Below are 9748 nucleotides of genomic sequence, written 5' to 3'. Positions count from 1 at the left end.
CTGAGACGATGAAAATGCGAAATAAAGCGTAGTACTTGAAAACGTAATTCAATTCGTTTGATTTACTGCTGAGCGAATAAAAATAAAAAACGACGCATAGAATTTAATATTCGTATACAATGCGTAAATTCACTGTTTAGATAATGAAAATGCGAAATGGCGCCTTAAAAAAATTCTAATAAAAATCGTAGTTTTACTTTTGAGATGATAAAATGCGAATAGAAGCCTAGAAATTAAAATTCTAATATAATTCGAAGTTTAACTGCTGACTGAATAAAAATGCGAATTGCCTGGTGTTTTAAAATCAAAATAAATTTGTAGTTTCACTGCTCAGATAATGAAAAAGCGATTTGAAGGCTATAATTTAAAATTCTAATACAATTCGTTGTTTTACCGCAAAGTGAATTATTTCAAAATGAAGCCTGCAATTTAAAATTCTGATACAATTCTAAGTTTAACTGCTAAGATAAGAAAAATGTGAAATGACGCTTAGAATTTAAAAATTCGTGCTTTTACTGCTAAGATAATAAAAAAAGAAATGGCGCCTAGAATTTTAAACTCTTATACAGTTAGTAGTTTTATTGCTGAGATGATATAAATGCGAAATGATGCCACGAATTTAAAATTCCAATACAATTCGTAGTTTTACTCATTATATAATAAAAATGCGAAATGAAGCCGAGAATTCCAAACTCTAATACCATTCGGAATTTTATTGATGAGATGATAAAAATTAAGGCTAGAATTTAAAATTCCAATACAATTCGTAATTTTACTGCTGACAGAATAAAAATGCGAAATGAGGCCAATATTTTAAAACTATAAAAAAATTCGATGATTTACTGCTGATGTAGTAAAAATTCAGAATGCAGAAATGCAGAATAGGATTTGAAATTCTAACACAATTCATAGTTTTATTGCTGAGGTGATAAGAATGCGAAATGATGCATAGAATTTAAAATTCAATTACAATTCGCAGATTAACTACTGAAGCAATAAAAATGTTTTACGAAGCCTGGAATTCATCATTCTAATATAATTCGTTATTTTACTGCTGAGATGCTAATGTGCGAAATGAAGACAAGAACTTGGAATTCAAAAACAATTCGTTCTTTTACTGCAGAGAAAAAAACATTCGATATAACCCCTAGAATTTAAAAATTAGTACACAATGCGTGGTTTCCCTGCTTATATACTAAAAAATGCAAATGACGTGTAGAATAAAAAAACAAAATCAATTTCTAGTTTTACTGCTAAGATGATGAAAATGCGAAATAACGCCTATATTTTAATACTCCAATACAATGAATAGTTTTATTGTGCTATGATAGAAATGCGTAATTATGCAATAAATATGCAATAGATAAAACAAATCCCAGATTAACTCCTGAGATGATAAAAATACTAATGGATGACTGGAATTTATAATTCTAATATAATTCGTACTTTTACTGCTCACATGATAAAAATGCGAAATGGAGACTAGAATTTAAAATTCTAGTACAACTCGTAGTTTTACTGCTTAGATACTAAAAATGTCCAATGACTCAAAGAATTTAAATTTCTTATACAATTCATAGCGTTACTGCTGAGATAATAAAAAGGCTAAATGAAGCCTAAAATTTAAATTTTCATAATTTCGCAGTTTTACAAGGGATATAATAACATGCGAATCGGCGACGTTATTTCAAAATTTTAATGCAATGCGTAGTTTTAATGCTGCGATGATAAAAATGCGAATATAATCTTAGAATTTAAAATTATGATACAATACGTAGATTCACTGCTGAGAGGATGAAAATGTGAAATGACGCCTAAAATTCAAATTTCTTCTACCATTCGCAGTTTTACTGCTGAATGACAAAAATGCAAATTAATAACAAGCATTTAAAATTTTAATACAATTCGTAGTTTTACTGCTGATATTATAAAAATGCGAAATGAAACCTTGAATTTATAATTCTAATAAAAGTTCGTAGTTTCACTGCAGAGATTATAAAAATTCAAAAAGACGCTTGGAATTTAAAATTCTAAAACAACACGTAGTTTAACTGCTGAGATAATATAATTTAAATATAACGCTCGGAATTTTTAAATTCTAATACCATTCGTAGTTTAACTGCTGAGATGATCGTTTAGAGCTTATGTTCTTTATCCGCGGCATCTGAGGCTTGGTCAGCTAGAAAAATCTGCCATTGCTGAGCATAGTGTCGAACACGCCCATAAAATTCAATTTGAAAAAACAGAGATACTTTGTCATGCCAAAAGTTTTTGGGACCGTCTCACCAAAGAGGCCATCGAAATTAATTTGGAAAGGAAGAACTTTAATCGCGATTCAGGGTATTCCCTTAGCAGCACTTGGAAACCCGTTCTGAAAAAACTGACCGAATACAGGGAAAGGACGATACGACGTACAGACCAATCCGGAGTCAACCCCACCAGGCGGGCAACTACCAGCCAATCCCGAGGGACCTGACCGGAGAAGGGCAGCATATTAGCAGGCCCATTCCCGCATCACAGAATCCAGTAGCCCTGATGATGAGCGCCGAGTCGGAGCTCGAAACGTCGGCCATTATGAAGCCTTTAACCCGGTGGGAAACCCGAGAGAAGTTTACTCACATCATTCGCCGGGAAAGCATCAAATCTGTATTATAACTTAATATTCTAGGTGTCATTTCGTATTTTTTCATCTCAGCAGTCAAACTATGAATTGTATTAGGATTTAAATTTCGTTACGTCATTTTGAATTATTATTATCTAGGCAATGAAAACTCGCTTTTATTAATATATTATAAATTCTAGGCGTCATATCGCATTATTATTATCTCATCAGTTAAACTACGAATTTTTCAGAATAAGGCTTCATTTCGCATTTATATCATTTAAGCAGTAATACTTCGAATTAAATTAGGATTTTAAATATCATGTTTCAATTCGCATTTTTATTATATCAGCAGTTAAACTACGAATTTTAATAGAATTTTAAATTCTAAGCGTCATTTTGAATTTTTATTATCTCAGAGGCTGAACAACAAATTTTATCAGAATTTTAAATTCTAGGCTTCATTTTGCATTATCATCATCTCAGCAGTTAAACTACGAATTGTATTGGAATTTTATATCCTAGACGTCATATCGTATTTTTACTTTCTCAGCACTCAAGGAACGATATATATAGGATTTTTATTTTCTAGGCTTCATTTCCCATTATTATCATCAAAGCAGTATAACCACGAATTTTATTAGAATTTTAAAATGATGGGCTTCAATTCGATTTTTATCAAACTATAGTAAAACTAAGCATTGTACTAGAATATTTAAATATGGTTTTAATGCCGCATTTTATCATCTCTTGGTGAAAATTCGAATTGTATTATAAATTAAATTCTAGGCTTCTTTGCGTATTTTTATCATCTCAGAAGTGAAACAACGAAATGTATTAGAATTTTAAATTCAAGGCTTTATTTCGCATTTTTATTATATCAGCAGTTAAACTACGAATTTTATTAGAATTATAAATTCTCGGTGTCATTTTGAATTTCTTTCTTTTCAGTAGTAAAACAACGGATTGTATTAGAATTTTAAATTCCAATCATGATTTTGCGTTTTATCATCTCAGTAGTAGAATAACAATTGTTTAGCAATTTCAAATTCTAGGCTTCAATTCGTATTTTTATTATATAAGCAGTTAAACTACGGAATGTATTATAACTTAATATTCTTAGGCATCATTTCGCATTTTTATCATCGCAGCAGTCAAACTATGAATTGTATTAGGATTTAAATTTCGTTAAGCCATTTTGAATTATTATTATCTAGGTGAAAACACGCTTAAATTACGATTTTTAAAATTTTATGCGTCATATTACGCATTATTATTTTCTCATCAGTTTAACTACGACTTTTTCATAATTTTAAATTCGAGGATTCATTTCGTATTTTTATCATTTTAGCAGTAATACTATGAATTAAATTAGCATTTTAAATTCCATGCTTCAATTTGCATTTCTATTATCTCAGCAGTTTAACTACGAGTTTTTTAGAATTTCATATTCTAGGATTCATTTCGCATTTTTATCATCACAGTAGTTAAACTACGTGTTGTTTTAGAATTTTATTTTCCAAACGTCATTTCGAATTTTTATTATCTCAGAATACTATTGCATTGTACTAGGATATTTAACTATGGTTTTAATGCCTAAGTTTTTATCATCTCTGGGTGAAAAATTCGAATTGTATTATAATTTTAAATTCTAGGCTTCTTAGCGCAATTTTATCATCTCAGAAGTAAAACTACAAAATATATTACGATTTTGAATTCCAGACTTCAATTCGCATTTTTATTTTCTCAGCAGTTAAACTACGAAATGTATTAGAATTATAAATTCTAGGCGTCATTTTGCATTTCTTTCTTCCCAGAGGTCAAACCACGAATTGTATTAGAATTCAAAATTCCAATCATGATTTTGCGTTTTATCATCTCAGTAGTAGAACAACAATTGTTTAACAATTTCAAATTCGAGGCTTCAATTCGTATTTTTATCGTCTCAGCAGTTAAAATACGACATGTATTATAACTTAATGTTCTTAGGCGTCATTTCGCATTTTTATCGACGCAGCAGGATACCTATGAATTGTATTAGGATTTAAATTTCGTAACGTCATTGTGAATCATTATTATCTAGGTGAAAACACGCTTAAATTACGATTTTTAAAATTTTATGCGTCATATTACGCATTATTATTTTCTCATCAGTTTAACTACGACTTTTTCATAATTTTAAATTCGAGGATTCATTTCGCATTTTTATCATTTTAGCAGTAATACTATGAATTAAATTAGCATTTTAAATTCCATGCTTCAATTTGCATTTTTATTATCTCAGCAGTTTAACTACGAGTTTTTTAGAATTTCATATTCTAGGATTCATTTCGCATTTTTATCATCACAGTAGTTAAACTACGTGTTGTTTTAGAATTTTATATTCCAAGCGTCATTTTGAATTTTGATTATCTCAGAATACTATTTCATTGTACTAGGATATTTAACTATGGTTTTAATGCCTATGTTTTTATCATCTCTGGATGAAAAATTCGAATTGTATTATAAATTTAAATTCTAGGCTTCCTTGCGCATTTTTATCATCTCAGAAGTAAAACTACAAAATATATTACGATTTTGAATTCCAGACTTCAATTCGCATTTTTACTTTCTCAGCAGTTAAACTACGAAATGTATTAGAATTATTTTGCATTTCTTTCTTCCCAGAGGTAAAACCACGAATTGTATAAGAATTAAAAATTCCAAACATGATTTCGCATTTTATCATCTCAGCAGTAGTACAACAATTATTTTACAATTTTAAATTCTAAGCTTCAATTCGTATTTTTATCGTCTAAGCGGTTAAACTACAAAATGTATCATTACTTAATATCCTAAGCGTCATTTCTCATTTTTATCATCTCAGCAGTCAAAGTATGTAAAAACACACACAGTAAAAACTATCACAGTTTTCAAAATACGAATTGTAATAGAATTTTACAGTCTAGGAGTCATATCGCAACTTTATATTCCCAGCAGCAAAACTGCAAATTTTATTAGAATTAAACTTCTAGGCTTGAATTCGCATTTTTGTCATCTCATAAGTTAAGCTACGAATTGTAATAGAATTTTAAATTCTATGCGTCATTACGCATTTTTAAATCTAATCAGTCAAACTAAGAATTAAATGATACTTTCATATTATAAGGTTTCATTTTGAATTTTTATTTATCAGCAGTTAAACTACGATAAGTATTAGAATTTTAAATTCAAAACGTCAAATCGCATTTTTGTCATCTCAGTAGTAAAACTAGAAAATCAATTAGAATTTTTAATTTTTGTCTCAATTCGCTTTTTTATTATCTCAGCAGTTAAACTACGAATTCGCGTTTTTATCAAATAATAGTAAAACAAAGCATTGCACTAGGATATTTAACTATGGTTTTAATGCCGCATTTTAATCATCTCTGGGTGAATATTCGAATTGTATTATTAGTTTAAATTCTAGGCTTCCATGCGATTTTTTATCATCTCAGAAGTATAACTACGAAATGTATTAGAATTTTAAATTCAAGGCTTCATTTCGTGTTTTTATCATTTCAGCAGTGGAACAACGAAAAGTATTAGAATTTTAAATTCAAAACGTCAAATCGCATTTTTGTCATTTCAGTAGTAAAACTAGGAAATAAATTTTATTTAAAGCTAGTTTTATTAGGAAATTAAATTTCATTTATAAAAAATATTTAAAGCGTCATTTTGAATTTTTATTATCTCACAGTTTAACTACGAATTTTGTCAGAATTTTAAATTCCAGGCTATATTTCGCATTTTTATCATCTTAGCAGTAATAATGGGAATTTTGTTACGATTTTGAATTCCAGGCTTCAATTCGCATTATTATTATCTCAGCAGTTAAACTACGAATTGAATAAGAATTATAAATTTTAGGCGTCATTTTGCTTTTCTTTCTTCTCTCTAGTCAAACCACGAATAGTATTTGAATTTTAAATTCCAATCATGATTTCGCATTTTATCATCTCAGCAGTGGAACAACAGCAGTGGACCTACAATTTTAAATTCTAGGTTTCAATTCCTATTTTTATCGTCTCAGCAGATAACCCGTCAGTTCCCAAGCTCAGAATTTTTAGTACATTAATGTTAATTTGATTATTTTGAGCTAAAATCATCTCCATTAGGTGGTTAAAGTTGTTTTTTAAGCATTTTTTGCATTGGTTTTAGAACAGGGTGGTGTCACCCTCAGGTGACGTTGGGCAATAGCCTTCTAATTTTGAATGAATAAAATATAAGAGAGGATTTTCAAGATTTATATTAATTTTATTCACACACATTTTTAGAACAAGAAATCATGAAAGCTACATAATTTTTAAAATGTATTCTGTGCAACACACATGAATTGTGTGGATAAAAAATAAAAAAGGCACTTTTGAACCTAAAAACCAGAAAAGTGATTTTTCCCTGAATTTATTTTCTCCCATGGAAATCATACCAGCAATGAATATGAAGGGCAACTTTACACTTTTTGCACATAATCCTTGTCCTCTGGTAACATTTAGCACAACGACGTTGAGAACAATGCTGTTTGACATGTTCATCAGCATCATCACAAAGCCGAACTTCAAGGGGAATTCTTGCGGCCACGGCTCCTCGCGCTGTAGTTTGCGAAGGTGGTTTTCCGTATAGTCCACAATGTACCTGCACAATACTTCTTCTGAAGTCACAATATGAAAATTCTTCAGTTGTGTTTTCTTTGAACACTCTCCAAGCATTTTAGTAGGCCGCTCTCCAAGCATGGTAGGCCGCATCTAGCCCAAAGGCAAACAGGGATAACCACCACTTTTTTTCTCTGTAGCTGACTCTCAAGGGGTGTAGGTTTTCACTCTCCCCATATTTTTATTGTATTTTCTAACCGCATATGTGCAGGATACTTGAATTCAACATCTTTTTCCTTGAGCAACGCTACTTGTCCGCTGCACTCACTGGACTTGCGCTATGGCAGTTGGATGCAATAGTAACAATGATATTGTCATGCCACTTTACGACGGAAAGATCACACGTGACTTTCAGTGAAAGCGAGCTTCTCTTTTTTTTCTTTTGCAAAGGAGATGGTTCTAGAGGGAATTTATCTAGCCTATTCTCCCTTATAAGGCCAGTTCCACCTGTGTTGAGCTCTGTTAGCCTGGATATTAGAGGAAAGCTAGAAAAAAATTATCAAAGTACAAATTGCATGGTCCGAAATCTGAAGGTAAACTACTCTGCATTTCCAAAACAGCACCGCTCAACCCAAATTCCGGTTGCAGAGGATGCTGCGCAGCTTTTGCTCCTTGATAGGGGTCAAAGGAAAATAAATACCCCAATCGCGTTGCTCAAGACCACAACTTGTAGCCAAACCACAACGGTTTTCCATGCATGTGCTGTTTAGTGCTATGCCGTCCGTAATAAGGCACCATGGTTTCGTCTATATGAATATGTGAGGATGCAACATATTTGAAATTTTCAATGAAATTTTTGTTCAAAAATCTAAAATATTCACGCACTTTTCCGAATTTATCTCCTGCTGGCAGGTTCATATTATCACAAAGATGTAAATACTTCTGGAGTTCAAAAAACCTGTCGCGCCGAGTACAATTCGCAATAAGATTATTGTGGGTGTCAGACTTTGTTTCCCAAAGCATTCGAATGGACTTCAGTGTTAGCTAGCCTGTTAGTAGTAAGAGAGCAATGTATACTTTTAATTCCTCTGACGTCAAATTTAAAGTATGGTTCCTTTGCAAGGCGTACAAGTTAGACATTTTAACAATATATGAAATTATTTCGTATCCGTACATGGATTCAAAGCACTGAACTGGAGACATATCAAATTTCTGAACTTCATTCACCTGCTGCTCTGAATCTCCTCTACCACTTGGGACAATTTTTTCTCTACGCTAGTCCAATTTCTCTGTACTCGTGCGCCTTTACTTTTTTCTTTGGTGGCTTTCGCTCCACTGTTGTTCCACCGGCATCGGATGGTAGACTCTCAATTGAAGCTTCTCCCGAATCCTATATAGGTGATATTTAATGAACAATGTAAGCTAAAATATTCATTCATAAACATTTTATTTAGAAGTACCGATGTTTTTCAGAAGAGTCCCTAGATAAATGTAATCTTACATGAGAATTTTATATTATAAGGTATCATTTTGAATTTTTATTTATCAGCACAAGTAACAGTAATAATATTTATTTTTTTAGAGTATTTAATTCTTGGCTCGATTCGCATTTTTATTATCTCAGCAGTTAAATTACGAATTGTGTTAGAATTTGAAATCCTAGACGTCATATCGTATTTTTATTTTCTTAGCAGTCAAGGTACGATTTGTATAAGAATTTTATTTTCTAGGCTTTATTTAGCATTATTATTATCATCAAAGCAGTGTAACCACGAATTTTATTAGAATTTTAAAATGATAGGCTTCAATTCGCTTTTTTATCAAATTAAAGTAAAACTACGCATTGTACTAGGATATTTAACTATGGTTTTAATGCCGCATTTTTATCATCTCTAGGTGAAAAATTCGAATTGTATTATAATTTTAAATTTTAGGCTTCCTTGCGCTTTTTAATCATCTCAGAAGTGAAACTAGGTTTTGTTTTAGAATTTTAAATTCCAAGCGTCTTTTTGAATTTTTATTATCTCAGCAGCTGAACAACGAATTTTATCAGAAGTTTAAATTCTAGGCTATATTTCGAATTGTTTTTCATTTTATCAGCAATACTACGAAATTAATTAAGATTTTAAATCCCACGCTTCAATTCGCAGTTTTATTAACTTAGCGGTAATACTGCGAATTATATTAGGACTTAGAATTCCAGGCTTCAATTCTCATATTTATTATCTCAGCCGTTTAACTACGAATTGTATAAGAATTCTAGGCGTCATTTTGTATGTCTTTCTTCTCAGTAGTCATACCACGATTATTAGGAATTTAAATTCCAATCATCATTACTCATTTTATCATCTCAGCAGTGGAACATCAATTGTTTAATTCTAGGCTTCAATTCGTATTTTTATCGTCTCAGCAGTTAAAGTACGAAATGTATTATAACTTAATATTCTGGGCGTCATTTCGCATTTTTATCATCTCAGCAGTCAAACTATGAATTGCATTAGGATTTAAATTTCGATACGTCATTTTGAATTATTAT

The sequence above is a fragment of the Ischnura elegans genome, chromosome X (genome assembly GCF_921293095.1).
Source record: "Ischnura elegans chromosome X, ioIscEleg1.1, whole genome shotgun sequence".
Taxonomy (NCBI): Eukaryota; Metazoa; Arthropoda; class Insecta; order Odonata; family Coenagrionidae; genus Ischnura; species Ischnura elegans.
Note: the sequence above shows the minus strand (reverse complement) of the source record.